The 14,749-nt window shown below is 41.0% G+C and overlaps 1 protein-coding gene across 1 annotated transcript in view; it reads right to left on the minus strand.

Annotated features, from left to right (window-relative positions):
• Positions 1-14,274, minus strand: part of kynu (kynureninase) — a 161,388-nt gene extending 147,114 nt beyond the window's left edge. Inside the window, exon 1 of the mRNA XM_052013145.1 lies at positions 14,167-14,274. The gene's annotated coding sequence lies outside the window, so the exon portion shown is untranslated. The remainder of the gene's footprint in view (positions 1-14,166) is intronic.
• Positions 14,275-14,749: the final 475 nt, after the last annotated feature.

The raw sequence follows: 14,749 nt of genomic DNA on the forward strand, positions 1-14,749 counted from the left end.
TGAGGAAAACTGAATTCCTTGCATGTCGATGAAGAAAGAGGAAGGATTTAAGAAAATAGAAGGTGGTAGGCATGGTAGTGGTTAGCGTAACACTGTTGCAGCGCCAGCGACCCGGGTTAAATTCTGCTGCTGTCTGTAAGGAGTTTGTACATTCTCCCCATGTCTGCCTGGGTTTCCTCCGGGTGCTCTGGTTTCTTCCCACATTCCAAAAGACATACAGGTTGGGAAGCTGTAGGCATGCTATGTTGGTGCCAGAAGAGTGGCAATACTTGCAGGCTGCCCACAGAACGTTCTCAGTAACACAAAAAGACACATTTCACTTTGTGTTTCGATGTACATGTGACTAATAAGTAAATATCTTATATCTTATCTTAAAGGAGATTGGCCCTCCTGAGTACCAAATTTCACAAAAGCGAGAAAAGCCAGGTGCGGGTTGATGTGACTGAACGATAGCTGAAGATGTATTGCTAGGTCTGATGTGCATCAAATGTTACAAAGCTTCCACCAGCTGAACTTGAAAGCACAATAAATTATAACATTTTAATAAAGCTTTCAGAGTTCATGATCACATTTTCAGTCCAGTAACCATCAGCTGAATTGATTTGAGAGACTTCAGGTTGAAAAAGGCCTTCAATTGTAGCTCTTCTCCACAAGCGTTCACAGAATGCACTCCAGGGTGCAAGGAAATTGCATTGTGATTATTGTAACAGCTCTGGGCTCACAAAAATATAATCTAGCATCTGCTTATGCTCCAAAATTCTTACCTAATACTCAGGTCCAAAGGTATTTCTAACAGCACAGCAGTTAAGCAACCCAAGAAATCAAAGGTTGTCAGTATTTGCAAAATCACCAAAAGTGCAGGATCAGCATAATTTACCAAGTTGTCAATAAAGCAGTTGCATTAACCTTCTTTTGAAAATTTTCAGAATAATTTTAGTTTAATAAAAAAAGAGTTTCAGCCATGACACAGGGGAGTGCAAAAATATTGCACCACTCATTAGGGAGAACATCACAGTTGTACTTTGAAGGGACATCCTGGAGAGATTGTCCAATGAGGCCATATGGGTTGAATTTAGGAATAAGGTAGGGGCAATCACTTTGCTGGAGCTATACTATAGACCTCCCAATAGTCAGTGGGAATTAGCGAAACAGATATGTATGCAAATCCCAGAAAGGTGCAACAGCAATAGGGTTATAGTAGTGGTGGATTTTACCTTTTGCAATATTCACTGGGATTGCTTTAGTGCAAGGGGCTTAGATGGGGTAGAATTCATTAAGTGTCTCCAAGAAAGCTTTTTGAAACAATACGTAGAGCATTCTACAACAGATGGGACAGTACTCAACCTTATCTTTGGAAAAGAAACCTGGTAGTTAGTGGAAGTGTCAATGGCGGAACACTTTGGAAATAGTGACCATAATTCTGTAAGGTTCGAGGTAGTTCTGGAAAGGGATAAAGTTGGTATGCAAGTTAAGATCTTGAATTGTGAGAGGGGAGATTCCAATGGCAGGTAAATTACAGCTGACAAATAGGACTCCATTAAAAGTGAGTTCAGGGTCAGCATGTTCTGGTAAGGGTGAAAGGCAAAGATGGCAAGATTAGGTAACCTTGCATGACGAAGGACATTGAAAGTTTCATCAGGAAAAAAACATATGGCAAGTATAGGTAACTAAGTTGAAGGGAGTCTCATGCGGAATATTGAATTTGCAGGAGATAACTTAAGAAAGAAATCAGGAGGGCAAAAGGGCTCCAGGAAATGACCCTGGCAAGTAAAATGGCAAGTAAGTCACTATTCCCAATATTATATAAGTATATCAGGAGCAAAGGGGGAGATAGGGAAAGATTGGGTTCCCTTAGGGACCAAAGGGATAATCTCTGTGAGGAGCCAAGTGATATTGGTCAGGTCCGAAACAAATACTTATCATCTGTATTCACCAAGAAGGTCATGGAAGATAGTGAGTTCAAAGAGGGGTATGCAGGTAATATGGAGCAGGTTAGTGATAAGAAGGAGGTGTTTGATGTCATGGGACACGTAAGGGTTGATAAATACCCAGAATGCTATGGGAAGCAAGGGAGGAGTTAGCTGGCACCCTGACAGAGATTTTTCCATCTTCGTTATTCATGTGAGGTACCAGAAGACTGGGGGATAGCTAATGTTGTTCCTTTATTGAAGATAAGCTGGGTAACTGCAGGCCAGTGAGTCTTACTTCAGTGGTAGGGAAATTATTGGAGAGAATCCTAAGGAAAGACAGGGGCTGATCAGGGATAGTCAGAATGGCTTTGTGTAGGGTAAATCCTGCCTTACAAATTCAATTGACTTTTTTGAAGAGATAACTCAGCAGGATAGTAGATATTGTCTATATGAACTTTAGTAAGGCATTTGACAAGGTCCTACAAGGTAGACTTGTTCAGAAGGTTAAGGCACATGGGATGCTGGCTAATTCATTCCAATATTGCCTTGCTGACCGGAAGTGGTGGAAGGATGATTTTCTGATTGCAAGTCTGTGACCAGTGGTGTACTGCAGGGATCAGTGCTGGGACCCTTGTTGTTTGTGATATATATTAATGACTTAGTTGTGAATGTAGGAGGTAGGATTAGTAAACTTATATATAACATAATGGTGGGAGTATTGTGTTCAACTCTTATAGAGAGATGTGATTGTTCTGTAAAAAGTGTTGAGGAGATTCACCAGGATGTTGATTGGATTGGAGGATTTTATTTATGGGGAGAGATTGGATAGGCTGGGCTTGTTTTCCCAGCAGCAAAAGAGACTGAGAGGTGTCCTGATTGAGGTACGTAAGATTATGAGAGGCATCGATTGGGTAGACAGTCAGTATATTTTTCCCATGACATAAGGGGTATCAAAAACAAGAGGGCATAGTTTTAAGGTGAGAGGTACGAGTTTTGAAGGGAATCTCAATGATACGTGTTTTATTTTTACACCGAAGGTGATTGATATTTGGAACTTGCTGCCAGAGGTGGTGGTGGAGTTTGGTATAATCACTACATGACGTAGCCAGGCAATTGAACAGGCAAGGCATAGAAGAATATGGACCTATTGCAGGCAAGTGACATTGGTGTAAATCAAAATCAGAGTCAGGTTTATTATCATTGACTTATATGACATATGAAAATTACAAAAGTAAATAAGTAGTGCAATAAAAAAAGGAATAATGAGGTAGTGTTCATGGACTGTTCAGAAATCTGATGGTGGAGGGAAAGAAGCTGTTCCTGAATTGTTGAGTGTGGGTCTTCAGGCTCCTGTACCTGGTAGTAACAAGGAGGTAGTAACAAGAAGAGGGCATGTCTCCTGGTAGTACAAGAAGGCATGTCCCGGATGGTGAGGGTCCTTAGTGATGAATGCCACCTTCTTGAGGCACCACCTCTTGAAGATGTCCTCGATATTGGAGAGGGTTGTACCCGTGGTGGAGCTGGCTGACTCTACAACCCTCTGCAGCCTCTTGCGATCCTGTGCATGATAGCCTCCACACCAGTCAGTGATGCAACCAGTCAGAATGCTCTCCTATGTATATCTATATAAATTTGTGAGAGCCTTTGGTGAAATACGAATCTTCTTAAACTCCTAACAAAGTAGAGCCGCTGGCGTGCCTTCTTCATGATTGCATCAATGTGTTGGGCCCAGGATAGATCCTCCGAGATGTTGATGCCCAGGAACCTGAAGTTGCTCACCTTTTCAACCGCTGACCCCTCAATGAGGACTGGTGTGTGTTCTCCCAACTTCCCTTTCCTGAAGTCCACAATCAATTCCTTGGTCTTGCTGACACTGAGTGTGAGGTTGTTGTTGTGACAACACTCAACCTGCTAATCTGTCTCACTTCTGTATACCTTCTCGTCACCATCTGAGATTGTACCAAAAGTGGTGTCACTGGCAAATTTATAGATGGCATTTGAGCCATCCCCTGCCACACAGTCATGAGTGTAGAGAGAGTAGAGCAGAGGGCTAAGCACGCTTCCTTGAGGTGCGCATGTGTTGATTGTCAGCGAGGAGGAGACATTATTACCGATCCACACTGACTGTGGTCTCCCGATAAGGCATTTGAGGATCCATTTGCAGAGGCCCAGGTTCTAAAGTTCGGTGATTAGAACTGAGGGGATGATGGTGTTGAATGCTGAGCTGTAATCGATAAACAGCAGCCTGGCGTACGTTTTGTGGTGGTCCAGGTGCTCCAAAGCAGAGTAGAGAGCCGGTGAGATTGTGTCTGCTATAGACCTGCTGTGGTGATAGGCTAATAGGGTCTGCATTGACATGTGCTGTACACCTTTATGACTCCATAACTTCTGCTCAATTACATTGTGTGCAGAGCAAATTATGTTTCTGCAAACTCTTGCGCTTGTTTTCAATCATATCCTAAGACATGGGTTCCACTCATAATACTGGTCTCACTCCCAAGGTTCATAAAATCACATTAACAACTTCCGCCAAATTCAATTGTTTGTAGCACTTTGAGGAGGCCAGCAAACTTAAGAGTGCAAGACTTTTAATAAATGTACATTATTTTTTATAAATGATTTCTTAGAAAATGCTGCCCTATTTATCAAATGTTACCAAGGTAAGTCTCACAAACATATCAAGAAAAGCCTTTCAAATAATGTGCTGCCAGATAATCCAATGCACTGGTACTTTAATGAATGCCCAGAAGGTGCTTTCAGGAACAAAGAGTGGCCATGTAATCAGTGCTAAAAAGAGTTACTGTACCATTATAGAGAGAGAAATACATGACAGTGCTGCTTTGTGGGGAAACTGGTGCAAACTCCTGCCCTCCCTGCTGCTATGCACTGCTGTGCTGGGAACCTGGCCGCAACTCCCGTCCTTCTTGCAGCCGCACGATGCCATGCCAGGAAGCTGGGTGCTGGGAACCTGGTGTGAACACCTGTCCTCCCAGCTGCTGCTCAGCACTGCTCATGGAAGCTGGTGCAAATCCAGCAATCAATCACCCTTGTGGCTCAGCATTGAGAGACTGCCAGCGAGAGCTGTTGATGGATGCCATGGGGAGATCAAGGTGATTGCTCAGTGCTGAGATGTGGAGCTTGTGGCTGCACTCTGGCCAGCACTGCTAGTGGCTAGCAGTGGCCACTCCATCTGTCGACTGGCTGTCAGGATCCAACGGTCTCTGCACGTTCTGGTGGAAGTAATGAAAGCTGCTATCTCTCCATTCTCGGTTGCATTTGATACTGTAAAGAAGCCTCTGGACTGGGAAGACCTGTGCAGCCAAAGATAGGGAGACAGCAGCTTCCATCACACCCAACAGGAGGTGTTGAGAGAAACCATAGGATCTGGTTGGTCCATCAAGACATGAAGCAGGTGCTCTCAGTCCCCAGGAATGGCTGCACTCACTAGCCAGGATGAAGCCTTGAGGCCTGCAACCAAGTGCTGATTGGTTCGGGGCAACACGACCCCTCACAGGCAGGTCCTCCATACTGAGCAATGGGGCTATTCATTGCTGGATTTGCCCAGGTTCCTGGGACAGCAGTACACAGCAGTGGAGAAGGCAGAGGTTTGCGCTCAGTTCCTTGCAGAGAGCAGAATCCAAACAGGTGTTCTTCTTAAAGTACAGAGGGGTACGTACCAATGAATATTTGGACTGTACCACCAAGAGCACCATAATGAATCAGCAGCCTGCAGAGCAGTGCTAAGCAGGGTTCCAACTAATGACAGACTTTATATTCAATGGTGTGCAACTATGTTTGTACTGAAACTTTGGGAAGTGTATTTTGCAAATGTCCACAACTTTGGATTCAGTTTTCAAACAATTTATTAATCGAAAATCTTCACCCAGGAGTTTAAGGAGTTGAGTCCTTCCATTTTACTACTAGATAAAATGATATCTACAATATTTATTCTTCAAATAAACGATTTTGCAACGAGGTATTCAAACGTGCTACAGTACTTATTGCTGCAGAAGCTGTGGGCATGCTGTGTTGGCACCGGAAAAGTGGTGACACTTGCAGGCTACCCCCAGAATATTCTATGCAAAGGTGTATTTCACTGTGTGTTTCGATGTACATGTGACTGATAAAGAAATCTTATCTTACTCAGAAGATCCCTGAAATCTATAAAGCGGTTTATGGTTTTCCCTTCATAAATACTTGGGTTGCCAGATTTAATCTTTTGCACAAAGAAGCCAAATACCTAGCATATGACAAAAGTATGAATCATCAATCAGGACTTTGATTAGCTGAATCTGTAAGTGGGCTATTTTGCCCTACATCTATAAGATCATCGAAATGGTTGCAAAGGTGGTGGAGCAGTCAGCTGCATTTCAAGGATTGTAAAAGGAAGGGAAAGTCAGTCAGTTACATGTTAAGTCAGTCAGTTACATGTTAAGCCAGTGAGAAAGTTTGTTCAGGTACAAGGGAGGAAGTCCTGCAGGATATCACTAAAAGGTCAGACATGTTTTTGGCTCAAGTGCAGCAGTCCTGTTCTTGGTGTTCTCAACAAACACCCTTACCTCCAACCCCCACAAATAAAATTCCTGGCTGATTATTTTGTGTAGCCTCCAGTAGTACCTTGATTAGACTTTTCAATGCCTACTACAAATAGGTGGAGAGTGCACAATAAAAATTCCACCCATTTATTTGTGCTTGAATATTGCAAAAGGGGTCATGGAGTCAACAAGGACCTCAATTTGCATAAGCTTCATCTCATGTGCTTTACAAGATCAGTTGCTCATCCCTCTAAGGACTTAATCAAAACTAGCATTTGGAAACACTTAGCTGTTGTTGACAGGCTGCCTGAGATCTTGAATAGGTGAATGATTCTGAAGAAAGATCACGGAGCTACTTCTCTCTCCACAGACCTGCATGGCTTTCCAGCATTTCCTGTTTTTAGTTCTGGCTGAAGTATCCCCTGATTTTCAGCTGTCAGATGCGGTTCAAAATTATTCTGTTTGTGAAAATGACCTGTACATCAGCAAGGATGTTGAGCTTGTGTACTCATCTATTTATAGTTGGTGAAAAGATTAATGAATGCATAAGGATTGAACAAAGTGTGAACAGATATTGATTGTGATGCTATGCACAGAATGTGCCACTGTATATTTTAATGATTATATGATAGTTTTCGAATGTAAGGTCCATCATTTTGTAAGTTTGAATGAGCAACTCGATGATTGTTTGTTCAGCCTTCAAACATGCACAAGGGCAAATCTGAACAGTCCTTCCAGGTGAGGCAGAGGTTCACCCGCACCTCTTCTAACCTAGTCTACTGCATTTGGTGCTCCCAAAGTGGCCTCCTCTACAATGGTAAAACCAAGCGTAGACCAAATAGCAGTTTTGTGGAGCACCTGTGCTCTGTCTGCAACGGCCATCTTGAGCTTCTGGTTACGTGTCATTTAACTCTCCTTCCCACTCCCTCTTGTCTGTCCTTGGTCTTCTTCATTGCTATGGAGATCAAACACAAATTGAAAGAACAACATTTCATATTCCACCTGGGGAAGTCACAACCCAATGGCATGAATGTCGAATTTTCCAATTTCAGGTAACCCACACCTCCGGTGCTCTCCTCCCACACACACACACCTATCCACCTAGTTTTCTTCTCCCTCTGTCCATTCCTCCCATGCCCTTCCCCCAACGGGTTATTCCTATCGGCTTTCAGCCTCTATCCCACCCTTCCTCCCCATCTGGTTCCATCTGCCCATCATTCCCTCCCCATTTGGTTCCACCTATCACCTACCAGCTTCTATCCCACTCCTCTTCATACTGCTGTACACTGGCAATCTTTCCTGTTCCCTCTCAGTCCTGATGCAGGCTCTCGATCCAAAACATTAACTTACACTTCTTTCCTCCACAGATGCTACTTGGCACACTAAGTTCTTCCAGCATTCTTGTTTTGTTCTGTATTCTAGCATTGGCACTCTGTTTCGTCTTCACAAAGGCAAGTGTTGTCTGCGTACTACAGCTTGAGTACTGAGATTCTGAAGGGTAATTTTCATAATGAGAAAACAACAAGGTGCTGGGGGAACTCAGCAGGCCAGGCAGCATCTGTGGAGAAACACAGACAGTCAACGTTTTGAGTCAGGACCCTTCTTCAAGACTACTGTTTCTCATCAGTTTTTAGGATTAGTTCCCGTCTCATATGAAGCTTTTTTTTTTAAAGAGGCGAGGTGTGGTACTGTGATGAGAAACATTGAAATAAGTGTTGGGGTAATGAAGCAGTCTTCCCTGACTCCAGTCTTCCCTTGGATTGACTCTGCTGTAAATCTGTTGGGTAGGTTCATAGTTTGCATTCCATCATGAAGTAAACGTAATTTGAAGACGAATTTCTGTGAGCAGTGACATGTGTAGGCATCAATAGCTTTAGTGAGGTTTTAACTTGTCAGGTAGCAGAGAAAAAGATTCATGGAGGTGCTCAAAATATGCAACTTCCATAACAACTCTTGGGAATCCCTGTCCCATGACAGCTCAAAGTAGAGAAGTATTCAGTATGGTATTAAGAACCTTGAGCCTCTGTATGAGGAGCACACAGAAGTCTTGTATAAATGACAGGAGGAACATACACCTTACAAACTTCCCACAAAATAGAGGGCTATGGATAAGCCTAGTAATTACTAGGGTAGGGACATGTTCGGCACAGCTTTGTGGGCCGAAGGGCCTGAATTGTGCTGTAGTTTTTCTATGTTTCTACATGCCCACTCCACCAGGCACCTCCTGCCCCCTCAGTGGAAGAGTCTCCAGATCCCTCATTGGGCTTATTGGGCTGGTCACCTCAAAACCCATAAGGTCAAAGTGAATGCAAATCATCCTCAATCCTGAGAGCTGCCAAAGAAGAGGAATAGCTTTTATTCTAAGTAATCTTATCTTAATCTCAAACTAGATGTCAGGCTTGGCTCAGCCAACAGCATTCTCTACTTTAAGTCATTATTTGTAGACTTGAGTCTTAATCCAAAGCACAAAAAAATTGGGTGACACTCCAATGTAGTACTGAGGGTATGTTGCACTGTAACAGATTCTGAGTACCAGGTGAGAAGGTAATCCAAATACCAACCTGTTCACTCAATTTAGAAAGTTAAAGATCCTAAGGCACTATTCTGAAGAAAAGCTAAAGAGATCTCCATGGTGTGCTGGTCGACATTTATCTCTCAACCAACATCACTTATCTGTTTATTATCACATTGGCATCTCACAGAATCAAGGGGTAATTGAGGACAGAAACAGGTTCTGCAAACCACTGGGTCCACACTGACCATTAAGCACCCATTTACTCTAATCCTATTTTATTCTCTCCACATGCCCATCAATTCCCTCTAACCACCCACCCCACTCCCAGATTTTACCACTCACCTGTAGGGACAATTTACAGCAGTCTATGAAGGTGCAAACTCCAAACAGACAGCACTACAGGTCAGGATGGAATCTAGGTTGATCATCTAGACATGGCTGTGCCAATGATTACTGCTGTATTTTCCTCCATTGCAATGCTGGCTAAAATTCAAACATCCTTCACTGCTGTAAGGTGCAATGAAGATGCTGTCCAACTCCTCCTCTACTTCAACCTCTCTGGTCATTTACATATTTTTAAAATGTAATATTGGCAATCCTACTTATGCCAAGTGTCTGTCAAGTTGATTTGCGACAACTTGGTCCTAAAGCTTTTGATAACTAAAAAGCCACAAATCTGCTGCATTTTTGTCCTAGAGCTCCAATGTTTACAGTCATAAAGCCATCACTTTTTGGCTTAACACTCCTAGAAACAAAAAGGGAAAACATTTCTGGTGGAACCAGCGAAATGACAACATCAGATTTTACAAGATGCCAGGAAGTACAAGGACTACCAGGTTCTCAACAATCAGAAGACCCATATTATCCACAATGGGGCAAGAAGTGCGGTAAAGTTAGAATTGTGGGGGTGCAATTATTATAATTAATGTTTTTTTTAATAAACATTATTAGAAAGGAGAATGTGTGGGGAGAGCATGGTGTGAGTGCAAAAAGCAGTCAAAACAAACCTCTCAGGAAAGGCATGCAAGCCAAATAGTTTGTTAACCTGTTTGATCACTCATTAGCTTCTCTCAGCTCTTTCCTTGTGATTTTTGCTCTCTCTTATCAAGAAAACTAAACACAACTCAGAAAAAAAAGAACACTTTGGTAGCTTCAGAAGCACTTGCTCAAGTTACTTAGCCTATCTCAAGAGTTAATGAAAAGTCTCAAGGAACAAGGCATTGCTGCCACTCATAAACATTGCATGAAAGAAATCACTGGAAAGAATGCCCAATGATATTTACAGACCTGCAACAATGTTTTCTATCCCATAAAAAATGCAAATAATCATTGCCATAGAATGGACAAATTCAACTGAAAGCACAAATGCAGAGGGGTGAGAAGCATTAAATATTTCACATACATAAAACAATTTAAAAGAAGGCAACATTGGAGGCACACTGGCAGGAGAATGGTTATCACCATTCGAAACAGTAACTTTATGTTTCTTTTCAAAGTACTTGTCACTACACATGATTTCAATGATTAGCTAAGGGAATAAGAAGCACAGAGGAGACAAGAATTGAGAGAAAATATGTGGTGAAAGCCAGCTGGAACACCACACTTCCACAGGGCTTCCAGGCTCTCCACCCATGGCAAAGCAGTTTAAGGAATATTGGTTTATTGTTCATTAGCCTTAAGAATGATGGATCATGTAGTGAACCACAGAGGAAAATGAGCATCAAACTGTATTTCAGCTCCTGGCATTGAAGAATTATGTTACACTAATGTGATGAGATAGAGCCAATTTTCTTTCATTCTAACTAGACTGAGCTATCTTTGAGAGAATAATTCCACATCAGATCTACAATAGTGGTAGTGATCCGTTCCTCATCAGGGAAAAAGTAGAATTGGACTTTTCTGACAATTTTATCATTTCAGCTGCTGGCAACTGAATGGACGTGATAGTCCAGATAGATTTCATACCATTGTTAATTACCATGATATTTCTGCCCATGAATGATTATAGCCAAATCACCCTTGGCTGTTTGCCCTGAGTCTTGCTCTTATTTTACTTTGGAGTAAGCTATTGATCAATACCAAACACCAAACTAATTTTAAAGCAAGACTTGGTAGAGTTTAATTATAAACTACTCACCTAAATGCTTAGCAGCATCCATCATATATATTAAGCATCAGGACTATATCATTAAGGACCCTCACCATCCAGGACATGCCTGAAGACCCAAACTTAATGATTCATGAACAGCTTCTTTCCCTCCTCCATCAGATTTTTGAACAATCGATGAACCCAGGAACACTACCTCATTATTCCTTCTTCGCACTATTTATTTATTTATTTTGTAATTTATATATTTTTATGTCTTTGCACTGTACTGCTACCACAAAACAACAAATTTCACATCATACGTCAGTGATAATAAATCTGATTCTGAAATGAAGAAAGAAACAATTGTGAACGTTGAATCATGATAAACTAATAAAATACAAGATACAGCAAGGATTTACTCTGAATTACATGATGAATACACATTGTAAGAGATGGAACAGGGTTTCAATTTCCCTGCTACTACATGCTACTGTTCATATTTTGCTCCTAGAAGGTGTATCCAATAATCATTATTTTCAACGTATATTTTATTTTCATTTTTCACATCTTTAACAAGCCTCTCACAGCGTCTGTCAACTTAAGTCATAAAATACACCACGTCATACATGATTTGTTAAACTGTTAAGGACCATCAAGTATGTCATACAGGTCTCATTAAAGTTAAAAGTTGGATAATCTGAATATAATTATTAGTAACATCCTGAGGATAAATGGAGTATGATTGTTTCTTCCTCATTTGTACTTGCTTCATTCTGATCCCTCCTCCCTCTGGCCCAACCTTCAAGGACAGAAATGTCAGCAGGAGGTAACTAGTTGTTTTTATCAGTCTTTGATGTTTTACATTCACAATATGGTGTGAAACATTGGAGTCTGAAATAGAATGGGCAGACATAAAGTGCATAGAATAAGTTCTGCTACAACTGTTGGAATAAATCTTTACCATTTATCAGCAGAAAAGTCAGGCAAAGAAAATCCACTTCACATTTGGGCTAACTTACTTAGAATAAAAGTCAGTGGCCTTAAACAAAATCACCTCCAATCCACAAATATTTATAGAGAAATACAGGAACAAATAACTCCATAGAAGGTTTTAATTTGTCTTAATATTCAAATAAGTAATTTTAAAATATACCATGCTGAAGTAATCCATGCAGTTTTTCAGCCTTATGGGGATACTTAATGGCCATTTCTGATTTGATCACGTCCTTGGGCATGGGCCACATTGCTCCACATTTAATTAACTTTTGACAACTATCAATATAGAAATAACCACTCTGGGAACTCTGATGTTGAATTAGAGAACACTCAACTCAAATACCCTAACCCAATTTGATTGGGTTAGGGTATTTGAGTTGAGTGGACAATCAAATGTAGATAACCATCTACTAAGTACAAGTCAGGAGTATATGGATAATTTTTTCACTGCCATGTGAAATGGCCTGGCAAATCAGTCAGTTCAGGGGAGTAATTAAGGATGGACCATCAATGTTGGTCTTGCTGGTGATGTCCACATTAAATAAACAATGAATAAACCAAACTACTCTCCATTCTAGATGCTTGACATTGTCTGAGAAGAAATAGCCTGCTTGTTTGGCACCCATCCACCTGGTTAAATTTCAGCTCCTTGTCATGGCTGCAGCATGTACTATCTGCAGAATAAACTCACCAAGACTTCTTCAACAAAACCTCCAAAACCTGAAAGCTACACTCAGGTTGAGGGCAGCAGGTACATAAGAACATCATTGTCTTCAAGTTCCCACCAAGTCACATGCAACTTTAGCTTGTACTATTTATTTTTTTATCCTTCCTAAGACAGTCACCCACTTTTTGGGAACTGACCCCCATCACCCATCTGTAATAACAATACCTTAGGGAGGATAAAGCTCAAAGTCAAATTTATTGTCATATGCACAAGTACATGTATGCTCAGGTGCAATGAAAAACTTACTTGCAGCAGCAACAGGGGCATATGGCATCAGATATGTAACAAGCACAAGAAAGACATAAATTAAACAAAAATTATACAATAAAGAACAGAATAAGAACAAGAAAATAACAACGTCCATTGTCGTGCAAAGTGGTCAAAGCGTTCATAGTGCTGCTATACGGAGGTAATGATTAGGGTTGTTCAGGTTTGCTCAAGAACCGAATGGTTAAAGGGAAGTAGCTGTTCTTGAACCTGCTGGTATGGGACTAGGTTCAAGAACAGCTACTTCCCTTCTGTTAAAAAAAAAGCTCCAACAAAACAGTGACTAAAAGCACAATAAAATAGAAACATGGGCCTCGGGAAACTGCAAACACGGTCTGCTTCTGAAAATACTCTCACAGATGCAACTCCTGGGCTACCCATTAATAAAGGCAGGTTTATTGAAAAGGAACAGGGAACATCAAGCACAACTGAAAAAATGGTAATTTACTTCAATGCAGTGGAATCGCTCTACATTGATTTAAATCATATTTCATATTTTAATCTATTTTTCCAGCACTTGGTAACAAAATATAGTCCATTTTTGCTTACACTACTGGAACCTCATCTCCGACACATTATGTTACTAAGGGTTTCGTGTAGCCATACCATTTGTTCTGCTTTGACAAAAAATAATTTCAGGAATAAGAAATAAACTACATCAGAAATTTCTAGTTTAAGGAACGAATCCTGTAACTTGAAATAGCGATCTATTTCACCACTTTGAAACAAGCATGTGATTTTTTAAAATGATTTGCCCATTGCACGTTAATCGTTCCAATGTGTGGCAATGATTAGCTCAAAGGACTTCGTTCAACAAATTCCGTTACCTTGCCAGGCAAATCTCACACTTTTTAAACACTTTCCGCTCTGTAAGAAGTTTTTTACAACTTGCTGTCTCAACACATTTAGAAGACCAGTTCAATCGGCCCCAATTACAACAGGTAATCGCAACTGAGGGACTCCTGCAACCTTCCACCCCAGGCTCTGGCACTACTGAAATTTGAATTAACTCCCCTGAAGTGTTACTTTTCTCGACGAAGACAAATACATCCTCAATCTTCAACATAATCTCCAACGTGATACATTAAAGTAATGGAAATTCAACACCAAAAATAAGAAACAACTACCTCACGTATGTGACACACCGATCTCGTGGCAACCTTCGCCTCCGCTGGTCTGACACTGTCAGTCAAACAGATCACACTTTAGCCAATTCCCAGTGAAACACCCTCTTGTCACTCCAGACCTCTCTGTTTACTTAACCAAGCACTCCGCTGACGATGCCTTTTAGATCTCAGTTGAAACTGGGAATGCCCAGAAATAAAAGTACATTTGCATTTATTCAGAATATTTCTCAATCTCTAAAGAAAACCTTATAGTGCTTTTTTATTTCATATTTTTTTCTGAATAATGTTTATTTTTGAAAAAAAAATCTCAATCCCAGGAACGTCTTGCAGAACTTTACATCAAAACAAACTTTTAAAGAATGGTGACTGTTACAGTTTTGATTTTGTTAATGGGAAGAGATTGCAAAGAAATAACTCGTGTCTGAAAGATTGTTGGTGGAAAGTCTGCAAGCAAATTGACCTCAAAAGAACAGAATTGCTAGGCTTTGTGTGATATAAAAAACCAAATGCTGGAAATACTCAGCAGGTCAGGCAGCATTTGAGGGAGAGAATTCCAGAGTTTTATGCCTTTGGCAGCTATAGG

This window comes from Pristis pectinata, chromosome 1, assembly GCF_009764475.1.
Source record: "Pristis pectinata isolate sPriPec2 chromosome 1, sPriPec2.1.pri, whole genome shotgun sequence".
Taxonomy (NCBI): Eukaryota; Metazoa; Chordata; class Chondrichthyes; order Rhinopristiformes; family Pristidae; genus Pristis; species Pristis pectinata.